Source organism: Ursus americanus, chromosome 1 (genome assembly GCF_024610735.1).
Source record: "Ursus americanus isolate L20-20 chromosome 1, mUrsAme1.1.p, whole genome shotgun sequence".
NCBI classification, from domain to species: domain Eukaryota; kingdom Metazoa; phylum Chordata; class Mammalia; order Carnivora; family Ursidae; genus Ursus; species Ursus americanus.
In genome coordinates, this window is record NC_142127.1 from 105,868,604 (window position 1) to 105,888,602 (window position 19,999).

Consider the following 19,999-nt stretch of genomic DNA (forward strand, 5'->3'; position numbering starts at 1 on the left):
GGACTAAACATACAAATCTGTGGGTCCCACGCGTGTAGGTGGTGACTGAAGGCCCAGGCGGACCCTTGAGGAACCGCTACATTGGCCCCCACAAGGAAGAGCTTTGTCAGGGGACACAGCAGTGGCCAGAGGGGAAGGGGACTTGGTTCGCGTGTGGCCCTGGCAGAGAAGGGAGGCTAGTGTTCCCGGAAGGCATGGTCCCAGGGCTCGAGACGAGGACCGAGGTGAGGACGGAAGTTGTCTTTGCACAGCGATACTTGGGGAGACCAGAGGAGCCGCCCTGAGGAGCAACCTCGGGGAAGGGAAGAGGAAGGAAGCACAGGGGGAGCGTTCTTTCTAGAAGTTTCTTAGGTGAACCGAGAGCGCGCATGGTGCCTGGGGGGGAGTGTGGGGCGAAAGGCGGATTTCCCTCAGAAGCTGAAGGCTGTTGCTGCATTTTCGAGGTGAGAGCCATCACTGGCCGACTGGAAGTGTGGGGTCACCGCTTCCCGAGGCGCCCTGAGCTCTTGGCAGACAGCTCGGGCAGAAGCGAAGCCCACCGTTCTGTAACTTCTGCCGCGGGCTCTTCTCTGCCTCGCTCACACGGACCTGCCTCCCTTCGCCTCCAGGATGTGGACGCGAGGTCCTCTCCACCGTTCTCTGCACTGTTTTGTCTGTGCCTTTCTCTTTTTAAAGTGTTTTTCTTAGTATTTTAAATTTTCAGATCATTTTTTTTTTCCTGATAGAGATTTGTTCCTTCTTCAACCAGAATTTCTAGTCGCGACACCATTCTCCAGGGGAGGGGCTACATACATGAGGTTTGATTAATTGATCTCAATCATCTTGGTTCTGAATAAATTGTTGGCCTTCGGCATGCTTATGCATAAGTCCTTGATAGCCACCTCAAATAGCAAATTTCCACAGCAATTACATTTCTAGAGCACCTCCCTGATAAAATTCACATTGCGTTTACGTGTGCGCGAAAACCGAGCCTGGGAAAAGCCGGACCAACAGGTCAGACCCGTTTGACAGAACGAGAGGGCATGGAGGGATTTCTCAAAGCTGGGGCTGGATGTCTTGGAGTCTTAATCCCCGCGGACCATCACGGGGGCTGGTGAGCTCGGAGACAGTCTAGACTAACGCTCAGGAGCCGGAGCTGGAGTGCCGCTCTCCACGGTAACGTCCATGCGGACTGGGAGTGGCCCCCGGGCTTCTCTAACAACCATGAGCCCCGAAGACCACATCCCTGCAGCCCTCAGCTGTGGTTTCCCGAGGCTTCTGAACTGGGCAGGTGACTCTCTGGGAAGCAGGGCCCCTGACACAGTGCTCGCTGCCTCTTTCTGGGGCCTTGGACGCGCCCCATCCGAGACACATCCTAACTGCTCATGGAACATCATTGGATGAATATCTCGTGCACATTTCCCAGCCGTAGATGGACTGTATTTTTAAAACCATCTGCTCAGAATGAACGGTGCTCCCAATGACCCCTAACCAATGTGCCAAGAATTCCTCGGATGTCCCAGCTCTGATAATCGGGACGAACGTGGAGGAGCGCCCCGTAAGACCGTCCTAATGCCCTTGACGCTTCCTACTGGCATATCAAGGTCACGGATTCATTTAAAGAATCCCAAAGGGCATTTGACCTCAATTTTTATAATTTCCTCACTGAAATTCAAGAGAAACTTCCTAGCTGTTCCCCATTATCCCTTTGTTGCTCAGAAAAGTGAAAGTTTAAATGGCAATTCTCTTTAGAATTTGATATCTCTTCCCAAACATTCTGGGTTTAATTGCTAACGGATTCTTAGAAAATTGAATCACTACATTACATTGTTTACACGCACCAGTGGCCTGGGAGAAGTCGGCAGAGGCCCCCGCGAAAGTTAACAGTGTCTGTATATCAAGCTGTGAGCACTTTATTAGAAAAGTTTCTATCTGGGAGTTTCCTTCTTTAAAATTTTTTTTTTCTTGTCATGTTTATGCCCAAAAGTCTTGAATCAGATCACTGTACATTAAACCAGGATTTTAGTTTCTTGGTTTCTCCTCGACTACCCTCCTCATTGCTGCTATTCACCTTTTCCAATGCGTCAAGAAGCACGCCGGACTATTTGAGTGAAGCTGCGGTGCTTGGTCGTGGCCCAAGACCCAGCCTCCAGGTCCGTTCTTCCCACGGGGACACCTGGTCCTGGAGCAGCCCCTCCCTGCCTGGCCTCCAGGTCCCGTCTGCAGAGAAGGGGGTGTGTCTGCAGACTGTTGGCATGTACACTCTGGACCATTACTTCCAGGAGAAAGATGCCTGCAGGTGACAGACCCCGGAGCGAGAAGAAACAGCAGAATAGCTCAGGGTTCTCACTCACATACACAGCAGACGCGAGTCGACTGGCTCATTTCTTTCCTGAAAACAACTATGCTGTCATCCCATTCCAGTGAAGACCCCCAATGACTATCCGCCCCCATAGGTGCTGTAGTCTGGGTGTGGTGCGTCCCATCCCTCCTTGCACTGTGACTTACGGCTCCTGCCATGAAGAGGGGAGCTGGCACCCATCCCCTGAATCGAGGCAGACCCCGTGGCTGGTCTGGGCCCACACAGTGCAGGGCAAGTGGGGCGTGCCGGTGCGGAGCAGAGGCCACAGTGCCCCGAAGCTTCCCTTCCCCCTCCACATACCTCTGCCTCCACCATGAGAACAAGCCGGGGGAGCCTCCTGGAGGGTCACAGACCACCTGGATGGGTGGAGCCCCGTGAGACAGCCCCCCACCAGCCAGACGCCTGCCACGCTCAGTAGGAGCCTGGCAGAGATGAGAGGATGGGCCCAGAGCACGGAGCTCTCTGTCCAGTGTGCCTGCAGATGTGTCAGACGTGACCACCACGAGGCTTGGGGATGTTTCTCATAAGGCAGTAGCTGACCAATACACCTAGTGTAACACACAGGGGCCTCGACGATCTGGCTCTGCCTTCTGGTTTCTTCCCAGGCCAAACCTTTCCCCATTTCTTCTTCACTCCACAGAATAAACAAGTCATGCTCCCTAGTGCCCTGTCTGATGTCCCTGCTCTGTCATCGAGCAGCCCCCAATCTCTGAAACGCCCCCTTCCTACTCACTTTAGGATCCAGCGACTGCAGTGGGCATACAGCAGGTGCTCAATGCTTGTGGGGCTGTCTGGGCTTCTGGTAGTGCAGATGTCCATGCCCAGAGTTTCTTCTACAGCAGTGGTTGTCCTGGGCCCTCCTCCCATTTCTGGGCGAGCCTCTGCTTTTGAGCCACTGGGGGCTGGTGCAGCAGGAAGGACACCGAGTGTCAATACACTGGGGCTGTCCTCCATTTCTGAGACTGCTCCACACACCACTTCACTTCTCTGGACCTCAGTTTCCTCCACGGTCGTGTGGGTTTCCCTGCACCCACCTTGTGGTTTTACTGCAGCTTGTGCTGTCAACCATCCACACAGGTGTCACCGGGCCGTCCCTCGCGTCATCGTTTCTGTGCCAGTTCACACTGTCGTGCGACCATCACCACCACCCACCTCTAGAAATTTCCCTCTTCCCCAACAGAAGCTCTGTCCCCATGAAACACCAGCTTCCACCCCTTCCCAGCCCCTGGCGCCCACGCTCCTGCTCTCTGTCTCCATGACTTTGATGAGTGCAGGGACCTCCCGAAGTGGATCCTACAGCATTTATCCTTTCATATCTTGCTTATTTGGTGTGTCTTCAAATCTCATCCACATTGTAATACGTCAGAATGACCTCTTGTTTTAAGGCTGAATCATCTCTCTTGTGTGGACAGACCACACTTATCCATTCTTCCATCGACGGACACTGCATTGCTTCCGTGTTTCAGCCACTGTGAAGAGTCTGCTCTGAACATGGGTGTGCAGATCTCTCTCCGGTACTAGGCTTTCGGTACTCAGCTATACCCAGGAGTGGAATTGCTGGATCATATGCAAAAGCTATGTTTATTTTTTGAGAAGTGTTCATCCTGTTTTCCACGGCTTAAATATGCTTTTTAAAATTGGGAGCAGGAGCACTGACTGTGTTCCTTGGGGGATTTTGATCAGCATGTGCGGTAAGCATGGGCATTCCTGCATATTTTTAATGCAAAAAGAATGATCTATATTTTTCAGCTCTTGAAGAGCAAGCCCCTCGAGGTTATGGTGTTTGCCGTCTGATATTACAGATGGAGTTGGCGGGAATCGTCTCTGAACTCTTCCTTTTAGGGAAGAGAGGCCCATGGAAAGGAGATGGATTTGCGAATGGGGGATGATAGAAAACATGGCCTTCTCTTTAGAAGACTTAACCTTTTTAAAATCAAATTAATTTTTAATAAGTAATAATTCACTGGGAATAAAATTCAGAAGAATAAAAACAGAATGAAAAGAAGCATTTTTCTCCCAGCCCCACCCTCAGCCATCCAGAAGTCCCCCTCCCCAGGGGCGTGGGAGTGTTGGCCTCCGTGACCGGGGCACGCAATCACCGACATACATCGTCTTTCTTCCTGTATTTTCTTCTCTTTCTTTTTTTTTTTTTTAAAGATTTTATTTATTTATTCGACAGAGAGAGAGACAGCCAGCGAGAGAGGGAACACAAGCAGGGGGAGTGGGAGAGGAAGAAGTAGGCTCATAGCGGAGGAGCCTGATGTGGGGCTTGATCCCATAACGCCGGGATCACGCCCTGAGCCGAAGGCAGACGCTTAACCTCTGTGCCACCCAGGCGCCCCTCTTCCTGTATTTTCTCAAGTAACACCGAGCGCCCCTGATTACAGAGCTGACGCGGTACCCTAACGGTGTGTTTTGAAGATTTGTTTATATCAGTTCGTAAAGAGCTGTCACGTTCTCTGTAAAAGCGCTCCATTACTTACAAATCATCTTAAAGAGAAATTACTCCTTAAATATTGTGTTTCTGATGTAAATGAGGAGTGGGGTTCTGGTCGCCTGAAGCCCCCGGGAAGGAGTCAAACGGCTCAAAAGCAATTGCTAGGAAGGCCTTTCTCGGGAAAATTGCCTTGAAATGTAGTTTTTTTTTTTTTTTTTTAAAGTGTTCTGGGGCGCCTGGGTGGCACAGCGGTTAAGCGTCTGCCTTCAGCTCAGGGCGTGATCCCGGCGTTCTGGGATCGAGCCCCACATCAGGCTCCTCCGCTATGAGCCTACTTCTTCCTCTCCCACTCCCCCTGCTTGTGTCCCTCTCTCGCTGGCTGTCTCTATCTCTGTCAAATAAATAAATAAAATCTTTAAAAATAAATAAATCAAAAAAATAAAAAAAGTGTTCTGTTGAAATCTAATTTAATACAGAAAAGCGGATGTATTATAAGTGTATAGCTCCGGAACTTTTATAGACGTAACACACTGTGAACGCAGCCTTCATATAGAAGACAGGACATGGTCAGCACCCCAAAGGGAGGTATTTTTTTAGGCAAAGGAGGTTTCTGTGTTGAGGTTTATAATTGAAAAATCTGAAATTTCAATCAAGGCAGCTTGTTTGGTTCACACGGTATCTGGGGACCCGTATGTCAGTCGGATCTGGATCTCCCTGCGGGAAGGACTCTGACCCCCGACCCCAGCTATGTCAGTCTGGGGCAGGACAGGGTGCGGGGAGGAGGGGGTCCTGGTGTCTGTGACCCTGTGTGCCCCTCCCCCCCCCCCCCCCCCCCCCAGTGACGGAGAGCACAGGCCCAGGCTCGGAACTTGCCAGCTCTGCCATCTTGAGACCCTTACTTACCTGCACCAGGCCTCCACTCTCTCAACTGTGAAATGGGGCCGCTGAATGACTGTGTTGTGTTGCAGAGCTGGGGACACACTGTGATGTCACCTGGAAGCTGTCCCAACAGCGCTGAGGCTTGATGCTATCAAACCGAGTCCTCCTTCTCTAGGCCCCCACAGTAGTGAGAAAGGGGATCTTCCTGCAGACACAGAGGAAACCAGTGCACCTGTGTTGGCTGGTGCTGCAGGGAGGGGTCGGGCCTGCCTGCCTGAGAGCAGGGGCGAGGGCTGGGACCTGCACAGGTAGCATCCAGGACCCCAGAGAGCCTCCTGACAACTCCCTCCTCGGGGTACTCCTGAACAAGCCCAGACAGGGGGAGCAATGGATACCCCAGGAGGCTCTGCAGTCTGTGGCCCACAGCCCTCCATCCCTGCAGGGCAGTGCCGGGAGCAGGTGGGGCTCACTGCAGGAGAGGCCTGCTGGGTCAGGGTCTCGGGCCCCTCTACAGGGCGCAGACTTTCAGTCTGCTCATACCACGCCCTCCTTGTCTCCAACCCGCCCCCGTCCTGCTCTTCCCACACGCTCTGTCTTGTCCCCGCTAGGGGACAGTGATGCCCCAACTGCTCCCCACCCGCCCTTTCCTCTGCAGACCCAGGGGAGCCCATATGTGGCTCTTATCTCCTGGGGAAGTGGGGGCTGTGAACTCCCCAGAGACTGCTGAAGAAACATCAAAGTGCACTTTGGGCTCTGGTCAACATCTGGCTGGGCGGCCGTCAGCTAAAGTTGCAAAAGAGACTGGGGGCTTGGCTGGGACTGGCCTGGAGGCTCTGTGCATGCCCGAGCTGTTCTCTGGAGCAGAGACGTTGACTGAGGGCTGCGGGGGTGGGGCTGGGGGAGAAGCCCTGTGGTCCTTCCGTGTGGCTCTCAGTGCTGGGTGCAGACTTCAGTGTGTGTGGGGGGGGGATTGGGGGGTCCCTGGGCTGAGCCGCTCAGACTCATGGTGGGGGGCAGGGGTATCGTGCAGATTTCAACATCAGAGCTGTAAGCAGGAGGTAGGGTGCTGGGGCCCAACCCCAAGCGCCAGGCTGTGGGGCGCAGGACCGATGTCCCAAGTTCCTCATGGGGGGAGACCAAAAAGAGCACAGTGACTCTTGGCAGGGACTCTCCCCCAGCCCCCTTCAGAGAGGTCACAACGGTGGGGAAGAAATGTCCAGGTCGGATGAGGCCCCAGGGGACGTGATGTGGACGGCAAAGCTGCGAGTGCCTGGGAGAGTCACAGCTGGGTGATGAGGCCCTTTGATGCCCTCAGGAGGGGAGGGTGAGCTGAGTGCCCCCAAAGGGCTGTGCGGTCAGCTGACAGTGTGCACACATTGCTGCTGTCCCCGCGTGTGACCCCCGGTGTTGGGGGGTGTTCTGCCGTCGGCGCAGAGACCCCCAAGAGCAGGGTATGCTGGCTGACAGCGTGGGTCGTGCTGAAGGGTCACTGGAGCAGGGGTCCTGCTGGTGCCCGGCGTCCTCCAGCTCCCCTACCAGAGAAGCAGGGCCCCTTGACGTCTCTGGTTTGTGCGGCCTGCGAGCACGAGGTCAGTCCCCCTGCACGTCTCCGCGGACTCTCCCGCCTTCCTGGGGGTTTCCGCGGTGTGGCTCCCATTGCATTTTGGGGTCTGAGCCACAGCCCAGAGCAGGTCTGCCCGTTCTTTGGAAGGATGCGGCTGCAGAGTGGGTGTGGGCACGGGCGTTTGGGTGCTCACGCCACGGAGCCCCCGTCCCCCTCCTCGGTCCCACTCACGTCCCCAGCGGCACGGAGGGCCCGCAATCGCAGATGGAGGGGTGGAGAATTTAGCCTACCACTCGATCACATGCTCAGCAAGGGGAAACTGGTCCCAGAGCCACGTGCCCGTCCCTGGGACGCCTCTTCCCGCCCAGGAGAGCGGGTGTTAGCGCCCCCCTCATCTCTGTGACGTGAGGGCAGGAGGCACCGGGGAGAGAGCCTTGCTGGGTGCTGATGAGCACCTTTGGCCTTGGCAGAGTTTGACGGTGTGCAAGGTTTCCGTCGGTGAGGCTTGGTCGGCCGTGGCCCGGGGAAGGGGCTTTGAGCTGCAGCTGTGCCATCCTGTGACCCTGGTGACCTTGATGACCTTGATGACCATAACTGCACCCCCAGGCAACGGACAGCCCAGAGAGGCCGCTGCACGCACCGGGTGCACCAGCCGGCGACGAGCCCGCCTCTGCAGGGGGGAGGCTGGCTATGCTGGACTTGGAGGAAGGCCTGCAAGGCGCCTCAGCAAGCCGCCCTGGCCTCCGCCGTCCTGTAGCCTCCCTGACCCGCAGGGGCCTCTTTTCCAGGGAGATGTGGCTGCAGAAAAGCTTCAATCGCAGGGAAAGGCTTCCTGGGCCTTTGAGCCCTTTCTTACGTGGAGGGAGGACTGTTTCCTGCTTTCACTCAACGTTTCTAAGTCCGCAGGCAGAGGTTTCGAGCCCCGAGGCAGCCGAGTCCTCAGAGAACCAGGAGAGGCAGGGGGTAGGTGGCTGGCGCCAGGGCTGCCCGGAATGAACCTTCTGCACCCAAGGACCGCAGGGAGCCGCGGAGAGAGTGGCCTTCGTGTCCTGCGGTTTGTCCCTCGGCTGCAGGACCCGCTAGATCGAAGGTCGCGTTTCACTCTGGACTTGTTTGCGGCACCCGCTCTGCCCGAGTCCACGGGTCGGAGAGGTGGGAGGGCGGCTTCGTCCTCGGAAGGCGGAAGGCTGGACTCTCAGGAGCGCACAGCAGGAATCAGGGCGCGGGCTATGGGGGAGCGTGTGGGTCTGCTCTTCTGCCCTGCGACGCTCTCCATAGTTGGCCACGTGCAGCCAGGTCGTGGGACATGCAAAATACTTCATAAACGTGGCGGGGGTCGCGATCCAGTGGGTGAGTGTCTGAAGACCGGAGAAGGAACAGTGAGCTGAGACCGGAAAGGTGGACGACAGGGCAGCAGAAGCGGAGCGTGCCCTGGGGCACGTGTCCACGCAGGAGCCCAGCGTGGAGCCCCTGAGAGGCAGGCCTCTGGCGTGAGGCCTGTGGGTCCCCACGCATCCCCGCGCATCAGAATCCTCGCGCATCAGTACGAGCTGGGGCGTGCGCAAAGACACGACCTACAGTGAGCTGAAGAAGAGAAGGCCAACAGAAAACCCAGTGATTTGCACGGCGAGGGTAACTATGTGTCAGATGCCTGAAAAATAAACACAGCTAAAGAGAGAGAAATCATTAGAGGTGCTCAGAGGCAATCGGGTCAGTTTGAGAAAGAACCAGATGGAGCACGGCCCACGGCCACGGGTCCCGGGACCAGGGCCCGATTCTGCCCCTGAGGCCAGGGCGCTGTCTTCTCTGTGTCCTGGGAACTGGGCGGCTGGGCAGCCCCCGCAGGGGGTGTGGTTGGACCCGAGCTGCGGGACACAGCTGCTGGGCCCACCCCTCCATGCCGCCTCTACCTTGCCCGTGTCAGGGTCGGGGACGTGGCTTCTGCCGGGAACCACCTCGAGGCTAGAGGTGTGTGGGCTGCTCCTTGCTGTTCTTTCCAGTGCCTTCCGTCCAGCCATGACCCCCTGCTGGCACTGGCTCGGCAACTGGACCACGGCTTCCCTGGTTACGGACCCCACGACTCCTCGGGCGCTTTGCCGTCTTGCTGAAGTGGAGGCACGCAGGCCCTGGGCTAGGTTTGGGAGGGGCCCTGCTCTGCTCGCCGGAGTGTGCTAACCAGCTGGGCACCTGCTCCCCCCCCCCCCCCCCGCCAAGCCACCTTATTCACATCTGCTCCTCGTCCTTGTCATCAGACTCTTCTCCCCAGGGACCTTTCTGATCTCATCCCTGAGGACAGCAGCCAGCTGCTCCCATGGAGAATTCTGCACATTCTTCTCCCTTTTCAGTTATCCTGAGGAGGAGCACCCAGGGTTTCCACACTGGCTGCTGGGGAAGTTGGGGTGGCTTCTGAGCAGAGCATGGAGTAAGATGGGGAGCAGGGAGCAGAGCAAGTGCCACCCCTCAGCACGAGACTGATCCCTCCTGGGGCGGCCGTGGGACATGGATGGTTGCCCATGTGGTGCACTGTGTGGATGTTTAGGATAGTCTTGTGAATTCTGCCGTCTTCTGCTGGTGAAAGGGAGGGAAAGCAATGCGAGGTGTTTATCAAGCTACAGGTGTTTATCAAGCAACAGGTAGAAATTCTACCTGTTAGCTTGATAACCGATGAGAAAGTATTCCGTATTCCCTCTGGGGCAGGTTTTATCACCAATCTGCAGAGAGGGCTCTGGATGGTGGTTTTCCTTGTTTTTCCTCGGTTACCAGAGCTGTGAAGAGAAGTGTGTGTACTTCCTGTTTTTCCCAGCCACTGGGAACAGGGTAATTTGTATGACAGAAACATTAAAGGAATTTTAACGATGGCTGTCAACTTTCACAATCGATTTCACATTAATGACCATGTCCTCTGGTTTTATTTCTGCAGATTATAAAATTAATGTATATTTTGTAGTAAGTTCATTAAGTACAGAAAATTTAAACAGAAGCAGGAAAAGCATCATTTCCACTCATCTTCAGCAGGAAACCCTGATAGCGCAACACATTTTTCTTTCTGTGCCTTTTCTCGGTGTTATGGAGCTCTTTTCTCTCCATGGTTGACTTCGTGATACAAATGTAATTGGGTTCATGACCTTCAGCTTCTTTTTAATACTGTAGACATGTTTTCCCACATCACTGAAAGCTTCCTTTTAATACTGGAAATAGGGGCCCCTGGGTGGCTCCGTCGGTTAAGCGTCTGACTCTTGATTTTGGCTCAGGTTGTGATCTCAGGGTCGTGAGATCGAGCCCCATGTTGGGCTCTGCCCTGGGTGTGGAGCCGCCCTGAGATTCTCTCTCTCTCTCCCTCTGCTCCTCCCTGCCTCTCTCTCTCTCTTTCTCTCTAAAAAAATTAAAAAGAAATCTCACGTAACAGGGTCTGTGGGTTCCTGCACCGGTTTAGTGGCTCCCAGATGGAGGGACTGCCAAGTGATGCTCCCTCGTTCCACTGCTATAAATCCCATGGTGTAAGTGTCCCTCTGAATACAGCCAGGTGGGCATTCCGGATTCTTCCCTGAGGTTGTGCCGTGTGGACGTGTTCGAGGCTCTTCTGGAAATAACGAGCCAGCTGCATGTGTGGGGCCCTCTCACGCCCTTGGGCGCTGGTGGCCTAGCAGTTTTGGGAGCAATTTGGTTACAGTAAGTGGACAGTTGACCTTTCCAAGGAACCAGTGTCCCTGTGAAGGGGTCCTTGGGCAGCTGATTCCGCGTCCTGGTCCATGCCTTTTCCAGAGCGTGGTGAGATGGGTCAGGTTCCTGGGCCAGGAGCCTTCATGTCTGGTCGGCCATGTGGCTGGCGTCTGCCTTCAGCTCAGGTCGTGGTCGCGGAGTCCTGGGATCCAGTCCCGCATCGGGGTCCCTGCTCAGTGGGGAGTCTGCTTCTCCCTCTGCCACTCCCCCTGCTTATGCTCTCTCTCTCTCTGTGTCAAATAAATAAATAAAATCTTTTTTTAAAAAAAGCTAACTGTTGTTAGATTAATTCAGGCTGGACAAATCAAATCCTTTGCTCTATTTACAAACTTAGCTCATTTACACATTTAAAACTGCATTTCTAAACTAAATACGTTTGAGCTTCAAATAGTCAGTAGGGCAACGACAGAAACCCGAGAAGGAAAAACCTTCCCAAGTTCTTGCAAATGAAAGAAATAATGGTCCTACTTTTCACAAACACGCAGACCCCAATTTCCCTGAACCGTCACGGTTCCTGTGGAAGGTGGGGTGTGCGTGGGGCGCCCTGCCCGTGGGAGCAGCCTGCTGGACGCCTGTCGGCTTGGCCTCAGCACTGGTGGCCCCACCTAACTCGCCGTCGGGCCCGTGACGCTGGGAGCACTTCCTCCGTCTTACCAGGAAGTGGAAGTCAAAGGCAGGGCCCAGGCCATAGCAGATTCAGGGGCGGCCGGAGGAGAAGGAGCCAGTGAAGAAAAGTCTAGAAGGGCCAGTCTGGTGGGGGGGGTGGCAGGAGAGCGAGCCCCCCCCCCCCGCCGCCCCAGGGTCTTCACATCAGCTGCAGCAGAAGGAGTGCAGGGTGGCTGGGGGCACACAGGACCCCGGGTGCTGGCGCTCAGGAGGTGGGGCTGACGTTCCAGCACCTTCACGACCACCAGGACCAGAGAAGGAGACTCTCCTCAGCCAACTGCCTTTTCTAGCATTTTCTCTGCTGCTCAGCCATGAGCGCCCGCCACCACCTCTGCCTCATTCTTTCTGCTGTTATCCCCCCCTTCTTGACCCCCACCCACTGCTTTCTGGTAAAATGTTCTGTTTCTTTTCACAAGAAGAAACATGACATTCATTTAGCTTCTTCGTAACATTTCGGAAACTGACCCAGCTGCACTCCACGTCCTATAATTAGGTCCTGGGCCGTTTTAGAGAAGAAACAACCACTTTTCTCCAAACACCTTACAGAATTTCCTGGGAAAATGTGACCATGTTTCTTTGGGAAGCCAGCGTACCCAGCCCCACATGAGAGTCGGTACAGGGGGAGGGGGGCCTTCCCACGTCACTTCCCCCGCCTGCTGTGACAGGGGCCTCCCCCCGCTGGGCCACAGGGGGTGCCCGGGCTCGCATGTGGGGCGTGGGTGTGCTCACAGCAGCGGGGTTCCTGTGGGGCGGCAGGCGGAGGGTGGGAGAAGCCCCAGGGAAGGGTCGGGGTGACACAGTGTTGCATCGCCCTGTTTCACCCCATCTCTGCATCTCCCCCAGACGGGGAGCAGCAAACCATTGAAGTGGGGACCCCCCCTTCCCCCCGTCCTGGTGGTTCTGGCTGCTCTGTTGTGCCATCTCCCTGGGCGTAGCCGGCTTCCAGCCAGGCGGGAGGAGACCCCTCGTTCTCCAGGTTGATGCAGCTGTGCCCACGTGCAGCCCCAGGCTCAGAGCTGAGAAGGCCCTAGGAGCCATCCTCAGAGGGGCCGGGTCCCCGCGATGCACCCCTCCAGCTTCCGTTCAGCAGCACAGGCATGACCCCCGCTAGCCACAGAGCAGACCGGTCATCGGATCACCCCCGGCACCTCAGGAGTGGTGAAGGTCTGATTGTCCTGCAAAGCTCAGCCCCTGGAGCCTGGGGCAGGTGGCTCCCAGCCCTGGACTGGGACTGGGGTCCCGAGGTCTCAGGGTCTCCAGCCACCGGGGCCTCCCCTGGAGTTTCAGTGGCCCAGCACCCAGCCTTGCAGAGCTACCTCTGACCAGACACTGACAGCCCCAGGCCACGGCTGAGCGGGGACAGCTTGCCTTCGGCAGACTGGAGATGTTTTGGTTTTGGAGGTTTGGTGCTGAACTCGAGGAAGGCCCTGCTGGGGGCTCCGTTTGGCTCTGGTGTGAGACAGTTTTTGACTGTGGGGTCCTCCACGCTGTGATAGCGATGGGTAGCCGTGGAAGAGCAGCCTGTCCTTCTGCTCCCTGGGAGAGGCGCAGGCTGAGGACACCTGCAGAAAGCACACGGGTCACCCCTGCCGCAGCGGGGAGCACGCATGGCCGCAGGCAAAGGCAAACTTGGCATCAGAGGCACGAACAGGTAGGGGCTTCTTTCCACCTCCTACCGAGTCCTGAAGGGTGGCAGCTAGTGTGGATCAGCGCCTCAGGGAGAAAGGAGGAGGGGGCGGGAAGGGCTGCATCAGAGGTGCGAGGGTCTCTGGCAGACCTGTGTCCCCACCTCACTGGCAGAAGCTTTCCCACAACACCAACCCCGCTCTGAGGTAGTGGTGGAGGCTGGGACGAGTGTGCAGCTGGGCCTCGGCTGCCGGAACACAACCAGGTCCGAGAGGCAAGCACGAGGGTGCACGGGGGTACCGGGCAGGGGGCCAATCGCATCTGCCCCACGTCTGATCCCTCGGAACATGCTGGAGAATGTCACTCGCGGTGGCCCTGTGACAATGGCAACACGGAATCATTGCAGTTTTGGCAGATGAGGTTGCTGGGACTCAGGGAGGCAAAGCTCCCGGGCCAGGGCCACCAGCGGGAGGACTGGAGGTTGGGTCCAGTTGGTCTGACTCTGTTCTGTGTTCTTCCAAGCACGCCATGCTCTTCTCCGTGCCACTGCACGGTGACACACGGCAGACACACGTATGTACACACATGCAGACACACACGCGTGTATACACAAGCACACGCAGAAACACACAGGCATATGCACACACATACACATGCAACACACGCAGAAGGACATACATGTGCACACGTATCACACAGCCACACACGTGTGTGTGCACATGCACAGATTGGCATATGTATGCACACACATGCAGGCGCACACATTATGCACGCAACACGAACGCACACAAGCACGCAGACACACAAGCACATGTATGCACACACACACGTGCACACGCATGCACGCACCCCTCACTTGAGCCAAGCTCCTCTGGGCCCGTCCCTTCACACAGGTTGTCGCGGCTGCCCCGAGAGCTGCCCTCCCCTCCCCCAGCACATCTTGACAGCCAGGCGGCTGTCCCCATCATGGCCACTTCTGCATGTTTTGTTTCCAGCACTTACGGGAGGTGATTACTTATTTATGGACTTATTTATTCCCACTCGTGCTCCCCGAAGGCAGGGACCACACAGTTACATATGAAGAGACATCAGCCATGGGGCAGGGGCTGAGGGTCAAGGCCGTGAGGTCGGAGGCCTGGCCACACAGAGGATGCTGCAGACAGGCTTGGGGGGTGAATCCCACATCTGCCACTTACTCACCACAATGACTAAATGTGCCCCCCCCACCGCCGCTCACGGGTTGGAATCGTTAGGCCCACTGTGATGGTGTCAGGAGAGGGTCTTTGGAGATTTGCAGGTCACGAGGGTGGAGCCCCCAGGATAGGATTAGTGCCCTTTTAAGAGAGACTGCACGGAGCTCCCAGCCCCTCCCACCGTGTGAGGACACGGGGAAGCGGGACGTCACCGGACACTGCCCCTGCCAGGGCCTTGACCTTGGACTTCAGTCTCCAGGACCTTGAGAGATCAGTGTCTGTTATTTAAACCCCAGTCAGTGCTGCAGAACAGAGTAACACACTCGCTATGTGACCTTGGACGACCACTCGATCTTTCTTCCGCCTCTCTTCGTCTGAAAAGTGGAAATTCACGCGTCCCTCAGCAAGCATCTACTGAGCACCTGTCACATGTGAGGCACCGCGTGCTGGCCACGACAGTGATCTCCCCAGATCTTGGGGAGGAAGGGACCCAGGCGTGTGGCAAGTTCACGGGTGTGTGTCTGAGTGTGGAGCAGAGACACTCGGACCAGGGCTCGTGGGCCCTAAAATTGTGCAATTTCGGTGAAACTTATTTGTAAGCCGGTATAGAGATGACGAGCCTCGATTTGCAGGGACTTCTGTTTTGTGCACTGAGCACACTGTGTCCCTGGCATCTTAGCCCTGTCCCCCGTGAGGGAGGACGCCTTCCCCCTGTTTCTGCTCACCTGGAAGGATGGATGCGTTCGGCCAACAGACCAGTGCTCACAGAACTTCTCTGGCTGGGCTTCCTGGCTGAAGCAGAGGCTCAGGGTGGGATCCTTGCCCCCAGGGAGGCCCTGCCTGGCTACTGAGATGAGCCAGCCCCGCATGAATGGCCTAACCGCAAATCCCCCTCCTCGTCTGTCCCGCGGGTAAGGCTGCCCGGCGGGCAGTCCTCCTCATCCAGGCACCAGCCGCAATGCCTGCTTCCCCCAAGGAGTGCCCTTGTTCCCTGCCGGCCCCCGGAATTATTCACCCGTGCGAAGCCCACCCTCCTGGGGGAACCAGGGACACCTCACCCTCTCGTCGCCACAAAGCCTGCCTCCCGCCACCCCTGGCTGTTCACTCTGTTCCCGAGGGCAGCCCGTGTGGCCCGAGGTGTGCGGGGTTCCCCCCCCCCCCCCGCCCCGGGCTATGAGTACGTGTGACTGATCACGTGCCCAGTGTCGGGTGTTGCAAGCTTGGCTATCCCCTTAACCCTAGGGGGGGACCCCCCTCACCCACAGGTGGAAGACGAGGTGATAAAACAGGTGCGCTGATGGGGCTTTGCTAATCCCGGCACCTGGGAGTGAGCTGCGGGCCACGCACCCTTTGGTGCGTCCTTCAGAACCACACGGTAAGTGTGTAAGTCGGGTTCGCCCCCGCTGCACGGACGAACGTGTTTCTTCACCCCCAGCAACTGTTCTCAAGAAAGCTCACATAGCGAGTCAGCAGCAGACACAGGAGCAGAGCTCGGGTCTGGACCCACCTCGGCACCTGCAGCGGGACGCTGGTCGCACAGCTGACACAGTCTCACTACCTGCGCGTGAGGCGAGGACCAGCGCCCGTGAGCAAAAGGAGGGGCTTGGGGAGCGGTTTCCTGCCTCCGCCCTGTGTTCCAGCCCGACTGGCGGCTTTCGTAACAGTGTTCCTGTTGTAAATTGAATTCTGCAGCAATGTGTGTAAAATTTAGGAAACGAGGTCTTGACGAGAAAAATCGGCAATAAACCACGGGCGTGGGGCGAGCTCGGGATTGCACCAGGCTGTTGCCGCTCAGCGAGAGGATGAGTCCAGACCCCTGCTGCTGGTCCACGTGACGTGGTTGAGGCGGTGGCGAGGGTGACCAGGGTTGGGCCTGACGGAGGAACCGGTGGAGCGAGGCCTCGCACTGACCACGGGCTAGCCTGCGTCTCCCTCCTGCGTCTCCCAATGGGAGCTCCCCAGCCCCTGCTGGCTGCCTGGCCTCCTCTCATGATCCTGGAGCCCAAGGGACCCCAGGAGCCCTGGAGACTGTCCTGGGGAGGATCCAGGCACCTCGGAGCCACCCTTGCTGAGAATCTGCTGAGAGAAGGCACAGCTCAGACGATACAGGTCTTTTCAAAGGACTTGACCAAAAGGTGCAGGGGGCTTTGCCAAGACTGGTCTACATTCTGCCCAGTTTGTCACCTCTGACCCGAGGCACAGGACACCTGCCCCATACTCCCATGTCAAGCCAAGCACTCCCGCTTCCCTGGGCCTCTGAACCTGCTTCGGCCGCTCCCTCTGCTTCAAATACTCTCTCCCCTGCTCACTTCTGCACCCGGCTCAGAGGCCCCGTCCCCGAAGTGGGGTCTGTGGCCTGGTCCACCTGTGCCGTGAGGCGAGGCCACATGTTCACTGTGATGCTTTGTCTTCCCAATGGGCCGCTCCTTTCCCAGGAGGACACGGGGCTGAGATCCAGGGCGGACGCTCAGCGCCTCGCTCGCTGAGCCGTGTATTCTCCCAACAGATGAATGAGCGAGGGGCGGGATCTGAGGGTCCTGACAGCTCTTTCCCAGCCGCGAGTATTTCCACGCCACCTCCCAGCTCCCAGGGTGCCCTGCAACCTCCCGAATTGACCCGTTTCAGCGTGACAGAGCCCTGCGATTTGGAAAAACCTCTTTCCCAAGAGGTGGACGTGTCTGTTTAAGAGCTGTTTGTTTAGAAGCCCTTGGGTTGAGGGTGACGAAGACCACCTCCATCGTGGGCACTCGCTCGCCTCCCACGCCGCTCTGCACGCTGCCAGAGCCCGGGGCGGGGGTGCCCCACGTGCCGCCACATGAAGCTTTCCACAGCTGGAAGACAAGGTGATCGTATGACACCTGTCCCGAGAAGTACCTGTTTCCCTTCCCCTGGCGTTTCTGCCGCCAAGTTTAGCTGGAAACCGCCAGCAGCATCACCACTTTGTTGACAATTCAAAACACAGGCTCTGTAGGTGGCCAGGAATGTTCACAGATGGTGTTACCCACTGGATGGTTCCGGCAGGCGGGCCTATGAGTCCAGCGGCCCCACCTGCTGCCGGCAGCACGGTCCTGAGATGCTCTGGGCGGGGCTCCATGGGGAGAGGGAGGAGGCGCGGGGCGTCTGGCTCCAGCTCCACGGGCTCACTGTCCTGTGGGCCCAAATGGTCAAGTTACAAAGGAAGGTGCCTCTCGAGATGGGGCAGGACTTCCAGATGAGGGTTAAGAGCATCTTGGAGTGTTCTTGCCGACTCCCCCAGCTCAGCAAGCCAGGAAGTGGCCCCTGGGACCCACTCCTGCTTCTGGAGAGGAGGGGATCAGGGACGCAGTGAGGGCACCTGCCGGGGGGCTCCTGGGGGCTGGCCAAGACAAACCAGGGGGAAGAAGAGAGAAAAGAGAGAATGAGTTTTTTCTGAGGTGGTGGTTTTTTTCTCCCTTTCCAGGTGATTGAGGAGGGGCAATGAGGTGTGGCCCCCCAGGTGAGGCTGGGAGAGGTGACCTCACAGTGGGGACAGGGACCTCCTGCAGCTGAGACGGCCGAGGGTCAAGAGGACATAGCAGTCACCAAGCCGGCCTGTCCTGGGTCGGCTGATGGCAGACCCTCTCCCAGGGGAGGGGCAGGCCATGAATGGTGGGGAGCGTCCTCCTTCTCTCCCTCTCGCCTTTACTGACAGACATGCCCCTATGCCCCCCACTGCCCTCCAGGGCCCCTGAGTGGACAAGGGCCAGCCATTGCTCCTGGCTCAGCCCCTGGCCACTTTGCTGCCAGAGCATAGGGACCCTAGGCTGGGGTGGAGTCCCGTTGACCCGCTGCTTGCAAAGCCTTTCTCTCAACCTTGAACTGGGTTTCTTTTAAAGATGCACGTGGATTTTTGTATTTACCATAATCTCTTGTGTGTTTTAGTATAAAATATATTTTTTCAATATTTCAATTCTTAAGCAAACCTGACTCCCCTGCTCTGGGGTCATCACCCCCAGGATCCCTGGTCACCTACATCAACACAGGTCCTGGCAGCTGGGGAGCGTGGGGTGAGGCTGGTGACAGGTGAGCTTCCTCACCTCCCAGATGCCGTTTCCTCAGCCGTGAAGGGGGGAGAGGGACATGAAGATTCGGTGCAATTAGGTCATGAAACCTTGCAAATGTGCTAGACGCAGGCTGACTACTAGTGAGACCCAAATGCTGCCTGTGTGCCTCCCGCAGAGCCCACCCACCCTCCAGGCCCCCTCCCCATGCCAGGACCAAGCAAACCGGAGAATCCCGTTTCTGCCATCAGGCACACGGAGGCAGGTTCTGAGGGCCGGGACCCTGGTCTCGGTTTCTGGCCTGTCTCTCAGGGGCTCCCGAGCCTGTCTGGGTCAGGCTCTCTGTCCCCCCTCGTTCTGCCCAGCATCTGAGGGGCCAGCTGTCTCTTCATGCACACAGGCCAGTCTTTCGAAAGGGGACGTGCCAGGACACCTGGGGGGCTCAGTCAGTTAAGCGTCTGACTCTTGGTTTCGGCTCGGGTTGTGATCTCAGGGTTGTGAGATCGAGCCCCGTGTCAGACTCCCTGCTGAGGGGAGAGTCTGCTTGAGGTTCTCTCTCCCTCTCCCTCTGCCACTATGGTTCACGTGTGCTCTCTCTCGCGCTCTTTCTCTAAAATAAATCAATAAATCTAAAAAACAGTGCCACCTCCTCCTGGGAACCACCCTGTCTCGGTCCTCGTTCAGCGAGATTTTCACAACATCTGGCCCCGGTGTGCCCGGCGGGGGGCTGTGCTGGGGCAGACAGACCGCGGCTCAGTGGCGTCGCTGCCTTCCCATCTCCGTGCTTGGAAACGCCATGGCAGGCCGTGCACCATCTCAGGGCTCTCCCATAGGGGAAACGGGATGCCGGCCTCGCCCCTTGCAGGGTGTTGCTGGATGGATGCCAGCTTCTATTCCTATGCCGGGATTTCTCTAGTTGCTCCAAAGCTTCGGAACCAGCCCCAGCCAGCAGGACGCCCTCAGGTGGACAACCCAGACATTGAGCCGGGTGGGAGGGCCCCAGACCCCCACCGGTGGCTCTCTGCTGTCCGCTCCCCTGACACCTCTCTACTCCTTCCGCCCGGGCTCTGTGTCCTGGCTCTTTGTGTCTGTGACCTTGGGGGAGACACTGGATGTCCTGGGCATCCTGCCCCATGCCATGTGATGAGGGCACATATTTCAGGGTCTTGAAAGATGAAGATGAGAAAATGGGTGGACAACCCCCTAGGTGGGTAAAGCCCGCTCCTGCTTCCCTTCCCAGCCCCGTCAGTCTCCCCGCCCCAGGTCCTGAGACTCTTCCCAGGTTGCTTCCCAAATCAGCGTGTTGAGTGTGCCTCTGCTTCCTGTTGCCAGTCACCGTGCAGACGCATGCGCCCTGGAGTGGGGGCCCAGCGTGCTCCGTGGCCAACGGATGGCGTTAATGAGGCGTTTCCATGTCTGGGTAGCGGAGCTTCCTTAGGGGCGCGGAAAGAAGCTCTTGTATAGACTCACTCACTCATCCCTTCATTCCTTCATCCCGAAGTGTTCACGGAGCACCTACCATGCCCGGTCCTGCTCCGGGCCCTGGGATACAGC